The following is a 14,346-nucleotide window of genomic DNA, read 5'->3' on the forward strand; positions in this document are numbered from 1 at the left end:
TACAAATCTCTCTTCACTGATACTAATTTCCTTTGATTTGACCCAGAATATGAGAACATACCGGTGGTGTTTATTTTCTATTGCAGACATTTGAACTGTTTTAACCGTTAGAACTACAAAGAACATATCCTATTGAAATTGGGTCTCGAGGTCTGATCAGGCTAGAGCGAAAACACGTGGTGTTCTGTAAACTCATTGTAATAATACTAGGCTTATTTTAATTTATACCTGTATTCTTAGTTTTATTCTTTATTGTATCCATTATTATAATTTTTTAACTTAACATGTTTTTATTTGATTAAACAAGTTGAATTTGCTGTAAGAGTTTATCACATATCAGATGTAAAATGGTATAATCACATGTGATCAGCAAATATTCACGTGCTTAAATGTGAATTGTATATTCACATGTGATCATCAATGATATTTCAATGTGGTCACATATGAACACATGTGAATAATTATTTTCACATGTGATAACATGTGTTTCCCATGTGAATCACATGTGTTTTTTCCGTAAGTGTGTTTATATGTGATCTGGATTAACATGTAAAGTATTCAAAAAGAATACATCTGCATATATTTATTTGGAAATACTGAAGACATTAGTTTAATATAATATAGGCCTACTTTTATTGATTTTCAGTTTTAATAAAATCTTCTCCGTTATTGTGTGAATGTGATTATTATTATTATTGGTCAATATTATTAAAAAGAAGCGTAATTTTACAGAAATATGAAACCAGTGTGTGGCGCTCCCCGTCACTTTGACTGAAATTGAGTTGAAATAAAGAGAGATAGACATGCCATGAATTTTCAAATGTTCTGCTATTTCTTCTCATATGACGTCCTTCTTTTTATTGTCTTTATAACCACTGACACTGGCATCATAAAGAGCATTATATTTTTCCACTTTAATAATTACATTCTCATTGATGTCATTTTTTTATTTCTGTGGTAATCTCTGCGTGAGCGAGACAGTGACAGTCTGACAGCCGCTCCCTTTGATCTGATTTCTGATTGGTGCATTGCGACGCCAATAGCTCGTGTCGCGAATAGAAATAAAACACATTGATTTCTAAATTCGCTCGCTTCGTTCGCGCCGCTCGCTACGGCTGCGGTGTGCATCGCTCCATTTAAATCAATAGCTTTCATTATTTTTTATTTGCTCGCTCGCGTCGTTCGTGTCCGGTGTGCATAGACCTTTAGTGATATTTAAGGGATACTAAGATATTTTATTTCCATGCGCCCCTGCCACACATCCTCCCTTATACACATAAATAAAGAAAAACGATAACAAAATACACGTGTTGTGTAAAATGTTTTTCTAAACCTCTCTATGTAATAATTAGCTCTAGTCGGCACTAGGACCCTAGACAGGTCCCACAGAACGAGCTCCTCGGTGCCAGCCATCCTCCCAGCGCTGGGGCTGTAAACCCTTCACACTGCTGCTGTAACGGGCAGTGTTGTGTGATCCGCTCCCGGGATGGATTCTGTCTCCTGCCGGTGAGATGAGAGATGAGGTTAAACGCTCGAAACCACGAATGCAGATGAGCCCGTCTCTTTTGCTTTGTGGTTTAGACGTTTGCTGCATCTCCTAACCAAAAGCCATCCAGGACATCTCCAGTATGAGACAGCGGGAATCATTCACAATGCCTTCTCCTCGGAGTTATTTAAAGGGGCTGTGCCCAACATACAGGCTATGGGCACATCTGTGGCTCCACGAGTATCTACTGACACACTCTACAGCGCTTCAATGCATAAACTCATCACTTTCCTCAGAATGATACCGCAATATTAAGAAAATAACTGTAACACACATACAATTTTGAAATATTTCCTTTATCTGTTAATGTAACTCCCAAGCCATTGCCCTCTATATAAACTTAAGGGAATTCCAATATACATATTGCTGCTTCTTCAGCTCTGATGTTTAATCCGAGTCGAATGTTGTGAAAGTTCATTAACAGCAAACTGTGTCCGATTATACTGCTGTATTGCTCTTGATAATATCCACTAGGGGGCAGCAGTGCTTTTAATTAAGGTCTGTTCAGCGGAACTTGAAGAGCCAGTATTAAGTCTATATAACCCCTCGGGCCCTGAGTCTGAAACGTTTCTCTACCAGTATTTTGAAGTTATGGATGTCATGTAAAATATTGCCCTGCTCCTGCATGTGCTGGGCTGTTTCGTGACACACCGAATTGGCAATGGGCTAATGGCACACAGTATATGGCTACTGCAACTGCAGCAATGATGGAGACACAAAACATCCATTCTGGGCTGCAGTCCATTCAGAGGACAATTGGGAGGATTCAGTGTGCAATGTTCAGAAGCCTTTTTACTCCTTTATTTAACGTTGCTGGGGGAAGCCCACTAGGGACCACGTGACAGAACTTTATTAGATATTGTATCTTTGAAACAGGGGTTTGTTTGTATGCTAATTAGGCATAATGATGCCAAATATTCTTCAAATCTGGCTATGGTAACAAGTGCAATAGAATCTTAAAAAAAGGAATTTCATACCTTCTGTAGCACACAGGCTCTCGCAATGATGCTGAGGATTGTACAGAGAAATGCCAAGACACAGGACACAGCTAAATATTTTATTTTTCATAAGCAAAAAAGGAAAAGCAATAAGATATTGTACTGTGCAATTAACATTTAATAGTAATCAGGAATAACTAAGTTATACTAAGCAAATAATTAACAAATGTACTTTTCAATCAGTAATATCATATAAAAATTAAGAAATCAATAATAAATTCTAAACTGTCTTCACATCACTAATATAAAACTGTTATTAAAAATTATCTATAGTAAATAGCACGAACTAAGTTATACAAAAAATAAACTAATAGCTATCAGTGATGGATAGAGCCTGAAATATATCAAAATGCTAAAACGCTCTTATTAAAATGATATAGAAATGAAGAGATGCAGGCACAGGCAGGATGCAGCGGGTTACAGTAACAGCAATACTCTTTCACAATGGACTATACTGGCATAGGGAACCAGCAGCAGCAACACACAGGAATAATTGAACTTCCGCTTAACTCACAACACTCACTAAATACAGGAACATGCAATCCAATTAGAATCCAGTTATCAAAGCGGTTTCATGCAGAACTATCTCCTCTGTGCTGCTGCATTCCCCTGCTGGGTTGGGCATGGGCTGGTTTTCTGAGTTGCTGCTGGTCTAGTTGTCGGGGTTGCTGATGGTCTAGTTGTCGGGGTTGCTGATGGTCTAGTTGTCGGGGTTGCTGATGGTCTAGTTGTCGGGGTTCTGGTCGTCGTTGTTCTTGAAGTAGTTGAATCTTTCTTTGGAGGTCCTGTAAGCACAATTCAATTTACATACAAATGATGCCTTAATATCTGACACAGCAGCCAGTACCTTCTGCACAATTGACCACCGCCAAAGACAAAGGGCCCAATTCACGTCCCAGTGGTAAAACTGGAGTGAAGACTGGAGGTGTGTTATTATCACTCCTCAAACTTTACTCCTTGCTCCCACTGTAATCCACAGACGTCCTAATGGTGTTTTTTCTGTGTCGTTTGATCAGCTCTCATGAATAATTACTTAGTAATACCACCCTTTATACCGTGATAGTGTGACTCTTACCTCTTACAGACAGGAAACTAAAACAATGAGAAGCGTCTTGAAAACTACACCACATTATTACTGCGTCACTAATTCAAGCACACACACTGAGCTGTGTGGGTTACATCATTTGCTGAAGGGTATCAGCACTGATATTAAGACAGAAATGGTACCAACGCCAACAAAAACATTCTGTGAATCTGACCCAAAGTCAGTTATCTACAGGTAATGGCTGCTGCAAAGGGTACTAATGCTGTTCTAGACATTGTGTGTATTTAAATGTGTTTTAAGTTGTTTGAAATGTATGTCACTGTTTAAAAGCGAGTTTCAAGATTCTAAAGCCCCAGTCGCTTTAGAGGTTTAGCTTTTAAAAGTCCCATTAGCTTAATTTACATCTGGGATAATGACTGAACTCGCTGTGCTTAGAAACCGATTGACTGAGAAGATCTGTGAGCTTTACAATATGGGATAATGAAGGGACTTTGAACACACAACTTCAATGGTAAACACAAGGGTTTGGTGTTGGCAGCCCTTCTCAGGTTCTGTATTCTAGTTTGCTTTTGTTATGAATGTGTGGATGTTATTTGAAATTATACTGCATGTTATGATTCTACCAGAAACCCCTGTGTGTTCATCCACAGGGAATACATTACACAAAACAACCAATCAAAAGAAATCAAAAATCTAAACCCAAGCAGTCAGTAAGTTGTCAGTAAGGACTGCAGCTGAAATCTGCCTAGCAGAGGTCCAAATGCCAGTGGAGCAGAAGAACATTTTGTTCAGCAAGAAAAAAACAAAACAAGAGAGCTGTAATGTAACTGACCAGCAGGAAAATGACCCTTAAACAAACCCCATTGTCTGTGTGTGCTGAAAACAAGGCAGGGTGTTCATGTAGTCACAAACAGGACCTTGAGTGGTTTCAGCAGTTCAACACATATTCTTAATTTTAACACAAGTCCTCACCAACCAGAACATGTTTATTATATTTACCTTGAACTGTCAGTTTAACATTCCTGTAAGTGAAACATATCCCATTGAACTGCACTGTACACATGTAATCCTGAGTGTCCTCCACTCTGAGCTCAGAGATTAGCAGAGAGGCGTTTCCAGAGGAGACTTCATCAGACAGCTTCACTCGGCCACTCCACTGCGCAGGGATGGGTGCTGAGGGGGTCTTTGAGTAGATTAATAGAACAGCTTTTCCTTGATCTGGATATGCATACCATGTGACTTCTACATCCTGCCCAGGGGTGGGGGTGTAAGAACAGGGCAGCACTGCTCTCCCCCCAGCTGAGCCAGAGACAGGAACACGGTCTGGTGCAGAGCAACCTGCTATAAGAGAGAGAAGAGACAATAAACTCAATGGAATAAACACCTACATTCTTCTGTTGATGATATTTCGGTTGTTTCCTCGTATTTTTGACGTTCCAGAGCAGTGCTTCTCAAACTTTGCCATAGTGAGCCTCCCTGAGCTATGAAAAAAATATCTGCGCCTCCCCAGTTTACTAAAACAATATAACAAACTGAAAATCCTGTATGCTGCAAAAAAATGAATAAAAGAGTAGAAGGGATTTGATCAATATAGAGCAGTATGAGTTTCAGAAGTATTCATTCAAAAACAGAACAAATGGAAGCAGCTAAAATCTTATTTTGTTTTTTTTGGTCCTGTTAACTTTCTTATCTTAGTTGGTTTTATTGTAACTTCACAATTTCTGCTTCTGTATTATTAGGTGTATACTGTTGTTTAAATCTGTTATTTAAATGGTCTGCTTGTGGCAGTTGTATGTGTGACATGCTATACAAATGTATTGTGGTTTGTATTTTTTTCTGCTATGTTCTGTACAGTGCTTTCCGAGAGAAAATAAATAAAGAAACTCATAGCGCTTCCTGTGTAAAGTCATTACGGGTTTAGATGCTAAGGCAGGGTTGTCGTGTTTCGAGATGCTGGTGTAGCTTGCAGGGCTGCATGCTGTGGTTTGCCAGGATTTCGCCGCACATTTGATTCCTCGGTGCATCGCTGGACCCGCTCCATGTTAAGCCCAGTTTTAAATATGCTTGTAATGATGTGCAGTTACATATCATGACCACAAGGTGTCACTACTAGATTTGATAGTAAGTTATGAGGTAGTTTTCCAGGATACAGGAAGTTTCGAAAAATAACTTAAGAAAGCATGTCAATAAAGGACAAGCACAAGCTAGCTGTTCATTAATAACAAATAGATTTCAGTATTGAAACATTAGTGAACATAACAATGCTTCCTCATATTTTCTGCTTCTGTGTTTTGCTGGATCCTCCGCTGCTGTCCTCTCTTCGGTTTGTGTTGTTCGTTTTTCTCCCTTTGTCACAAAACGATCCGTTTCTCATTAAAGCTGTTTCTCTCTGTAAGCGCGCTGCTCAGACTGTTTTCAAGTTTACTTGAGGGGGTGGGGAGTGGGGAACGTTATTTGAGTTATTTTTAAATATAATACTTTTAAAATATATAATAATTTGTAATTTTCTTCAAATCATCCAACGACTCAAATAAATAATGAATTAAATAAATAAAAGGACACACAGCTCGTTCCTCCCTTGGCACGTTGCCACGCCCCATGGTTTGAGAGCCGCTGCTTAGAGAGTCCAAGATCTACAATCCTGAAGTGGAGCTTTTTCATGTCAGCAAACCTCTCTGATAGCTGACAAATGATTCCATCCAGGACTTCAACACGCAGGCGCGGGGGTCTCTCCAAAGTGTTTGGGTCGGTGTCCTCATTAAAGCAGCTGAGCCCTTGTTCATAATCATCCCAGCCACGGCGGAGTCTTTCTCGTTTGCGTTCCTCTCCATGGCCTCGGAGCTGTACAGTTTCTTCATAAAATCCCTCAAACTTGGCATCTTCCCCGAGTTGCTTCAGTGCATGTCGGGGACTGTCTGGCATTTAAACATCTACGTGTTTTCAAATAAAACACACATCTTTCTGTCTTGCTGTAACAGTATGTTTATAGCTTGTTTAGTATTTTTAAGTGGCCTCAGTTTTTTCCAGTGTGGCTGAAAATGAAGTTCGTTACTTTAGCCACAGTGCCTAACTAAATAAAAGCCTTAGAGGGAACGTAATATCTATGTATGCATGTATTTATTTCATTTTGGCATAAAATATCCTCCAGAACCGAAACTATAATTGAATACAGTATACATTAAGAAGCTAGTGTATGTTAAAATGATCTCTCTAACTTTCTATCTTCTCTCCTTTCTCCGTGTCTCATGAAACGCGCCTGTTTTGTTTTCTCCGGCTTTACTGCATTTCAACCCCACCTGTCCATTGACACAGAAAAGTGTTTCATTGCTTTCCTTGTGTTTGTGTTTCCCATTATATATCACATGGAAAGGGTTTCTGCTCCTCTTGGTCTTTGTGTGGAATGCAGCGCTTTTCATTATTATTATTATTATTATTATTATTATTATTATTATTATTATTATTATTATTATTATTGTATTTTATGTATATGCTTTTATTTTTATATCCTTATGTATTAATACAATCCAATTCAAATCTGTTTCATTTTATGATGGAAACAGCTTTAGTGATCCGCTTTAGGTTTGTGTGTTGCACGCGTGCCGTTAACAAAATGCCCCGGAAACTTAAGATGAAGAAAATCATTTAAATGAAGGGATGTAAACAGCAAAAAAAAACTGAACAATTTAAACAAAAGACAGTGAAAAGGTTACCGTTCCAAGATGAAAAATGTTTTCTTTGTGAACCAACGTTATCTTTCGCCAGTCAAAGCGTAGAGTGCCTGAATAAAGTTTTATAGATACACGAACAGATCTTCTGTTGCATCTTGTTTAGCAGCCGCAGCTATCCCAGATATAATAGATTTGGTTACATTGTTTCGCGTCAGGAGTTTAAGCATGATTTAACTGCGCAGCAGATTCCCCAGTTGGATGATGAGCTGATAATATCTCTTTAGCAATGAAGCAGGCACGGTGACGTCACCATAATGATAAACAGTAATGCCGCGGGAGGTTTGTACTAAAGCAGGGTCAGCTGCTGCAGGGAAAACAAAGTTTATTTCTGAAACGGACCATTTTAAGAAATGTGAAAGCAGAACGCACAGAAATACTTGGAACTGTAATTAGGAAGTGTACTGCTGAGAAAAAAATGAAGGGAATTCAAATTGAAATGTACTGCAGATTACTCGATGGCAGAAGAACAAACGCCATTCACTAAATTTAGCTCTCAGATTGTACCAATGAAAATATCTAAAATATATGACAACGCGCTTGCTGTGGTGTATTTAATATCGTAAATAGCAGAACAAACACGCTGCGATTTAAACATGTTTTTACTGAACAATAAACAGTAACATGTAATCATAAGAGCTGTCTGTGTTACATGCTGTCAGATCAGGACTTCACTAACACTGAGCATGGGAGCTGCTGTTTCCCATTACAACTGTACACAATTAAAGGCGCGATCACCAATTCCATACACAACACCTGCAAAATATATCAAATATAAACATGCTGAGTTCATTGCAGTCATCAGCTGCATAGATGAACCATTCAGCAGAATGAGGCAACAAACAAGTGAGTACAGACTCAACACACCTGGCTGTAAGATTGCACACAGTTTAAGATTGCACACAGTTACTGGTACACCTGGTGTTGGGAACACTGGTACTGGAGATGAAAAGGTTGAAAACCACTGGTCTAGATGGACCCTGCATAATAACTGAAGGCTCTGTACAAAACATCTTAGAAATGTCTTCATGGAGAAAGAACAACATGAATAAACAGACAGATTTTGTCTTTTGCTGCCAGTATCACATTGCTCTCATATTTCAAACCATAAGTATCTATTTCTGAAACGTCTACTCCAAAATGATTTGTACCCATAAGGAACATGACATGACAAAGAATACAATCTACATACTGTTATAAATATCTCTGCTTTCTGCATTAGAATTGTTACAGCTTACAATTATAGAAGTTAAAACTTACAAGAGACTAAGTCAAGTAGACAGGCGTTTTGGCTAGTGCCTTCATTACTGTACCTGACTCAGTTGTTCTTTCAATGCTAAAATGTAATTAAATGCTGCCTTTTGCAATTACAAATCCATTTCACCTAAAAGAAGTGTTTGTTGCAGTTTAAAATATTGTGGAGTCTTCCCTGACATTTCACATATTTTACACTGTTAGATGTACTGTTAGATACATAATCGTCTTACAAACAACATGTTAGTGTAAAATGCTGCTCCCTGTGTAGTTTGTAATATAACAGTGTTTGTGTTTGTCCAAAGCTGTTAGTGCTCTGTAGGGAAATCCCTAAACAGCAATGTGCCCCCTACTTTAGTAGAGGTTGGAAGCACTGCTCTGAGAGAATCACTTACCTGCTGTGAGGTGAGCGCTGTTTAAGATCAGTAGCAGTGCCAGAGCTTGCTCAGTGCTCAGAGCCATTCTCCTCTCCTCTCTCTCTCAGTTTCAGCACAAAGTCCAGCACTCGGGTTAAACTCTATTTGAGTTTGATGCTCTCAGCTCTGTGAATGCACTAAATGCATATTTCCTGTACTGTTAGTTTTATCAGAATGATCTATATGTGTATTTTTACACACCTGCATAGTGTACTGACCACCTCCTTCTCAGTGTTGTCTGTGGTTTCAGTAAGACACAAACAGCATGGGGTTCAAAATGGATGGAAGTATTAAAAATCTTTAATTTGCTTTGGTTTATTTCTGGACTGTTTTAGAAAGTATGTTTTCCAAGAAGTATAAGTTATTTAAAGACTTACTTCTTTCTTTTTGAGAATCACTGGATGTTTATTTATTTCCAGATCAATACCATGAACAAACCCTATACAGTCAGCACTCACATATCCCACCCTATAACATTTTGCCTTCAGTGACGGTTAAACGCGTGTGACGCATATCTCATTACTGTATTTCATTTTGTCCCATTCCAACCCTTGTCTGTTTTTCAGGGAATACAATGTCAAAAATACACAGCTGAAAGGACTGTGTTTTAAAATAAGTGGGCTTCCATTTAGATGTACTGTAGGTGGTCTTGTTGGTACAGTACTATATTTTCAACAGAAGTAGTATTTTAATTCAGAGCGATATGATTCTAAAAATATCCTACTTGCCAAAAGAGACGACTGTGGACACGTGGACTGTAATACAGTACATACTTTTAAATCCGGTAGGTATTGTACCAGTATGTAAAATGACCTGCTGACGACCCAACAGCAAAATGAAATAAAAATGTTACCCATGCACAGAACTGCGTACAACGTAAAAGGCAATGCAATTAGCAAAAAAAATAAATAAAACTGTTTCCAGATTTAAAACCGTATCCAAAGTCAGTATTCAAAATTGCAGAATATAGTGCTTGATAAGGCCCTAATGTCACAGTTCACTTGCAAATGAAAATGCACAAAAGCAACTAAAGATCACAGATTAAACAAATATACATCAGAGTATCTAACACTGTTCAATGATCAACTGTTTGACATTACAGTAGCTGGTCTCGTTCACTTTGTTGTTACTAATAATTAACACACACAATAAAATGGTGCGTTGGTAATTCATGAAGCTTTTCTTGTGTGCTGTTAAGCATTAAGAGGTGAAGGGGGTGTGATTAACATGAGATATTATATTAGCTGTCTCTGCTCTATCTCCATACAAGGTGTGAAACAAGTTCTTTATCTCAAGCTTCACACATTCTGCAGTACGCCTCAGCCACAGTGTGGTCAGCTTAAGCCTCACGTCATCTGCTTTAAACGTTTAGGACACACGTCATGTGATAAAGCTTTCCGTTGCTGTTTCTGACACAGGAAGTCTATCCAGAAGTGTCTGTTTTGTTCAGAGCAGCACAGAGCAATCTGATTGTGAACACTGTTACAAAGGGAGAGCATATGGGGGGAAAAAAGATTAAGCAGAATTGTATCACCCAAAAAATAATGTATGAAATATAACAATAACATCTGAAATATAAAATCAATTGCAAGTTGTTCTTTGCTGTTTTCCATCTGGATTTTCACCACTGCTGTACATGACCTGTGTGATCCCACATTCTACTGAGATAGCTGCTAATTATGCCTCAGGATCGGAACCTGTGCTTGTATTTATTTCTGCATACAAACCATGAGTGTCTTATATCAGGTTAGAAGTGGCTGAAGTCTCCATAGAAACATCATCAGTCCCTGTTTACCAATGAAAGGGCTCTGCCCATCATCAATAGTTCTGTGCAGTGTGTGTGTGTGTGTGTGTGTGCTGTGTGTATGTGTCCTGTGCAGTGTGCTGTGCAGGTGTGTGTGTGTGTGTGTGTGTGTGTGTTTGTGTGTGCAGTGTCTGTGTGCAGTGTGTGTGTGCTGTTTGTGTGTGTGCTGTTTGTGTGTGTGTGCAGTGTCTGTGTGTCTGCAGTGTGTGTGTGTGCAGTGTGTGTGTGTGCAGTGTGTGTGCAATGTGTATGCTGCGCAGTGTGTGTGTGTGTGTGTGCAGTGTGGATGCTGTGCAGTGTGTGTGTGTGTGCAGGGTGTATGCTGTGCAGTGTGTGTGTGTGTGCAGTGTGTGTGTGTGCAGTGTGTATGGTGTGCAGTGTGTGTGTGTGCAGTGTGTGTGTGTGTGTGCAGTGTGTGTGTGTGTGTGCAGTGTGTATGCTGTGCAGTGTGTGTGTGTGTGTGTGTGTGTGCAGTGTGTGTGTGTGTGTGTGCAGTGTGTATGCTGTGCAGGGTGTGTGTGTGCAGTGTGTGTGTGTGTGCAGTGTGTATGCTGTGCAGTGTGTGTGTGTGCAGTGTGTGTGCAGTGCAGTGTGTGTGTGTGCAGTGCAGTGTGTGTGTGTGCACCGTCCTTTCGTATTCTGAGCCCTAGCGTTGAGATGAGGTTCAGAGCTCTGTAAGCACATCATGCATCATATTCACACCACGCATGTGTTGCTCTTTTGCATAGTGGTTGAGACGCTCGCTTGTGGTGTGTGTGGTTACTGGTTTACACCCAGCCTCTGTCATGTTGTTTAATGCTGTGAATCGGATTCAATGATGAAAGGAAATACTGATTTTGATTTAATTTGTATAACATTAACGCCCTTGTGAGCAGCCATGTTCTTACTGTCAGCGCTGCACTCTAGGGACTGTCTACCAATTATAACACTGTTAGTACTAGAGGCGGTCTATCAATTACAACACTGTTAGTGCTAGGGACTGTCTATCAATTACAACACTGTTAGTACTAGGGAATGTCTACCAATTACAGCAGTGTTAATACTAGGGACTGTCCAACAATTACAACACTGTTAATACTAGGGACTGTCCAACAATTACAACACTGTTAGGACTGTTAGGTCGAGTGGGGGTGTAGGGAGAGATGAGGGTCTGGAGGTAACTGGGTGCAGTCTGGTCAAGGCATCTGTAGGCTAGTACAAGAGTCTTGAACTGGATGCGAGCGGTGATCGGGAGCCAGTGGAGCGAGCGGAGTAGTGGAGTTGCGTGGGAGAAGAGAGGCTGAGAGAACACCAGGCGGGCAGCGGAGTTCTGGATGAGCTGGAGCGGACGGGTGGCGGATGCAGGGAGGCCAGCCAGGAGGGAGTTGCAGTAGTCTAGGCGGGAGAGTACCAAGGCCTGGACCAGGAGCTGGGTGACGTAGTTGGTGAGGAAGGGTCGGATTCTTCGGATGTTGCTCAGGAAGAATCGGCAAGTGCGTGCCAGAGTGGAGATGTGCTGGGAATAAGAGAGGCAGGGGTCCAGGGGTCCAGTTTCCCACAGTAAATCTTGCCTCAGCCACTGACTCACTGTGTGCGCCCCTGAGCAAGTCACTTAACCTGCTTGTGCTCCGTCCTTCGGATGAGACGCAAAACCATCAAGGTCCTATTGGAAGGGACTCGGCAGCAGCAGTTGTGATGCAGAGGTTACCACCTAGTCTCTGTAAGTCACTTTGGACAAATGCGTCTGCTAAATGACTAATTATTATTATTAATAATAATAATAATAATAATAATAATAATAATAATAATAATAATAATAATAATAATAATAATTATTATTATTATTATTATTATTATTATTATTATTAATAACAAATATGCACAGTGATGATTGCAGTTGGAACACACTGTTGCCCTGTATGGCAGGTGTTCCTAATGTTTTGGCCAGCTCTTTTGCACAGTGCTGTATTGTGTGTATTTGCATGCAGTGTGTATGGCAGTGTCACAAAGACGGCCGGAGTGGGTGGCGTCAGACCAGATGGAGGAAATAAATAAACAGAGAGATGGGGTTTTGGTAAAGCTGAGCGCGTGATTGCGCTCAGCATTTAATAACAGACAGAAAATAAAAGGTTTGAACAGACAAAAACACGGGACACGGCACTTGTGCCAAAATAAACAGACATACAAAACGACTAAACACTAACACACAGGTGAAACGGAGACGAACAAACACGGTGAGTACAAACAAAACACCTATTATATTTACACTCTTTTATATTTACTTTACTCCTTCTCTCTCACCCGTTCTCCACTCTCTGAACACCTAACCCTGACTGACTAACAATGTGCCTATTTATACTGTTGTGCTGGGATTCAATTACTAATTAATTATTCACTTGAATCCCAGCACGTGAATTAATTCTGTGCAACCCCGTGCTCACATATTACATTTAACCAGCACGTGAAGTGATTTGTGCTCTCCTCGTGCCTAAATACAAATCTACACTTTAAATACATGTGAAACACAGACCCGTTTATATCCCGTGTACCAATCTATACACCAACATTTACACACGCAACATACAACACATAACACAAATGCACACAGGGGCGGGGCGCTTTGCCACATATACCCCCCCTTGTGCGCAGCACACATGGCCTCAACGGCCACCTCCCCCCTTAAAAATCCAGCAGTCCAGGACAAAGTCTCGGGCTGGGAAGGGAGGCTTCAGTGGGCCCATGGCTGGCCATGCTGTCAGCACCCCTGCCGGTAGTGGCACGGCTGACAGCCTGTTGGTCCCGTCCTGCAGCGAAAAAGCTGCGGGGGCAGGTGGTCCCCCGACCTCCCCCTTCTTCGTAGCCGGCAGCTCCCTCCTGTGGGGCTCCTGCCACAAGAACTCCTGCAGCGAAACTGCTGCTGGGGAAAGTGGTCTCCAGACCTCGTCCCCCTTCTTTGTAGCCGGTAGCTCCCTTTGGTGGGGCTCCGACCACAGTACTGCCGGCAGCGAAGAAGCTGCAGTGGGAGCAGGTCTCCGGACCTCCCCCACGATCTCCGGCAGCGAAACTGCTGCAGTGGGAGCAGGTCTCCGGACCTCCCCCACGATCTCCGGCAGCGAAACTGCTGCAGTGGGAGCAGGTCTCCGGACCTCCCCCACGATCTCCGGCAGCGAAACTGCTGCAGTGGGAGCAGGTCTCCTGACCTCCCCCACGATCTCCGGCAGCGAAACTGCTGCTGGGGTTGGTGGTCTCCAGACCTCCTCCCCCCCCTTCTTCGTGGCCGACAGCTCCCCTTTCTGGGGCTCCGGCCACCGTACTCCCCGTGGTGGAGGTATGGGAAGCAGAGACAGCTCCTGCTGTTCTGCTTCTGGCAGTGGCAGAGGCAGAGGCAGCTCCTCTGCTCCTGGAAGTGGCAGAGGCAGCTCCTGCTCCTTTGCTCCTGCCGGTGTAGGTGGCGGAGGCAGAGGCAGCTCCGGCTGCTCTGCTCCTGCCGATGTAGGTGGCGGAGGCAGAGGCAGCTCCTGCTCCTCTGCTCCTGGAAGTGGCAGAGGCAGCTCCGGCTGCTCTGCTCCTGCCGGTGAA

At 41.6% G+C, this 14,346-nt stretch overlaps 1 long non-coding RNA gene across 1 annotated transcript; it reads right to left on the bottom strand.

Moving 5' to 3' along the window:
* Positions 1-2,589: 2,589 nt before the first annotated feature.
* LOC131704984 (uncharacterized) lies at positions 2,590-6,485 on the bottom strand. Its single transcript, XR_009310103.1, has 2 exons — positions 4,589-6,485; positions 2,590-3,329 (listed from the first exon to the last, which is right to left on the bottom strand). It is a non-coding gene; the product is annotated as an uncharacterized LOC131704984 (long non-coding RNA).
* Between the last annotated feature and the right edge of the window lie 7,861 nt (positions 6,486-14,346).

The sequence above is a fragment of the Acipenser ruthenus genome, chromosome 33, assembly GCF_902713425.1.
Source record: "Acipenser ruthenus chromosome 33, fAciRut3.2 maternal haplotype, whole genome shotgun sequence".
Taxonomy (NCBI): domain Eukaryota; kingdom Metazoa; phylum Chordata; class Actinopteri; order Acipenseriformes; family Acipenseridae; genus Acipenser; species Acipenser ruthenus.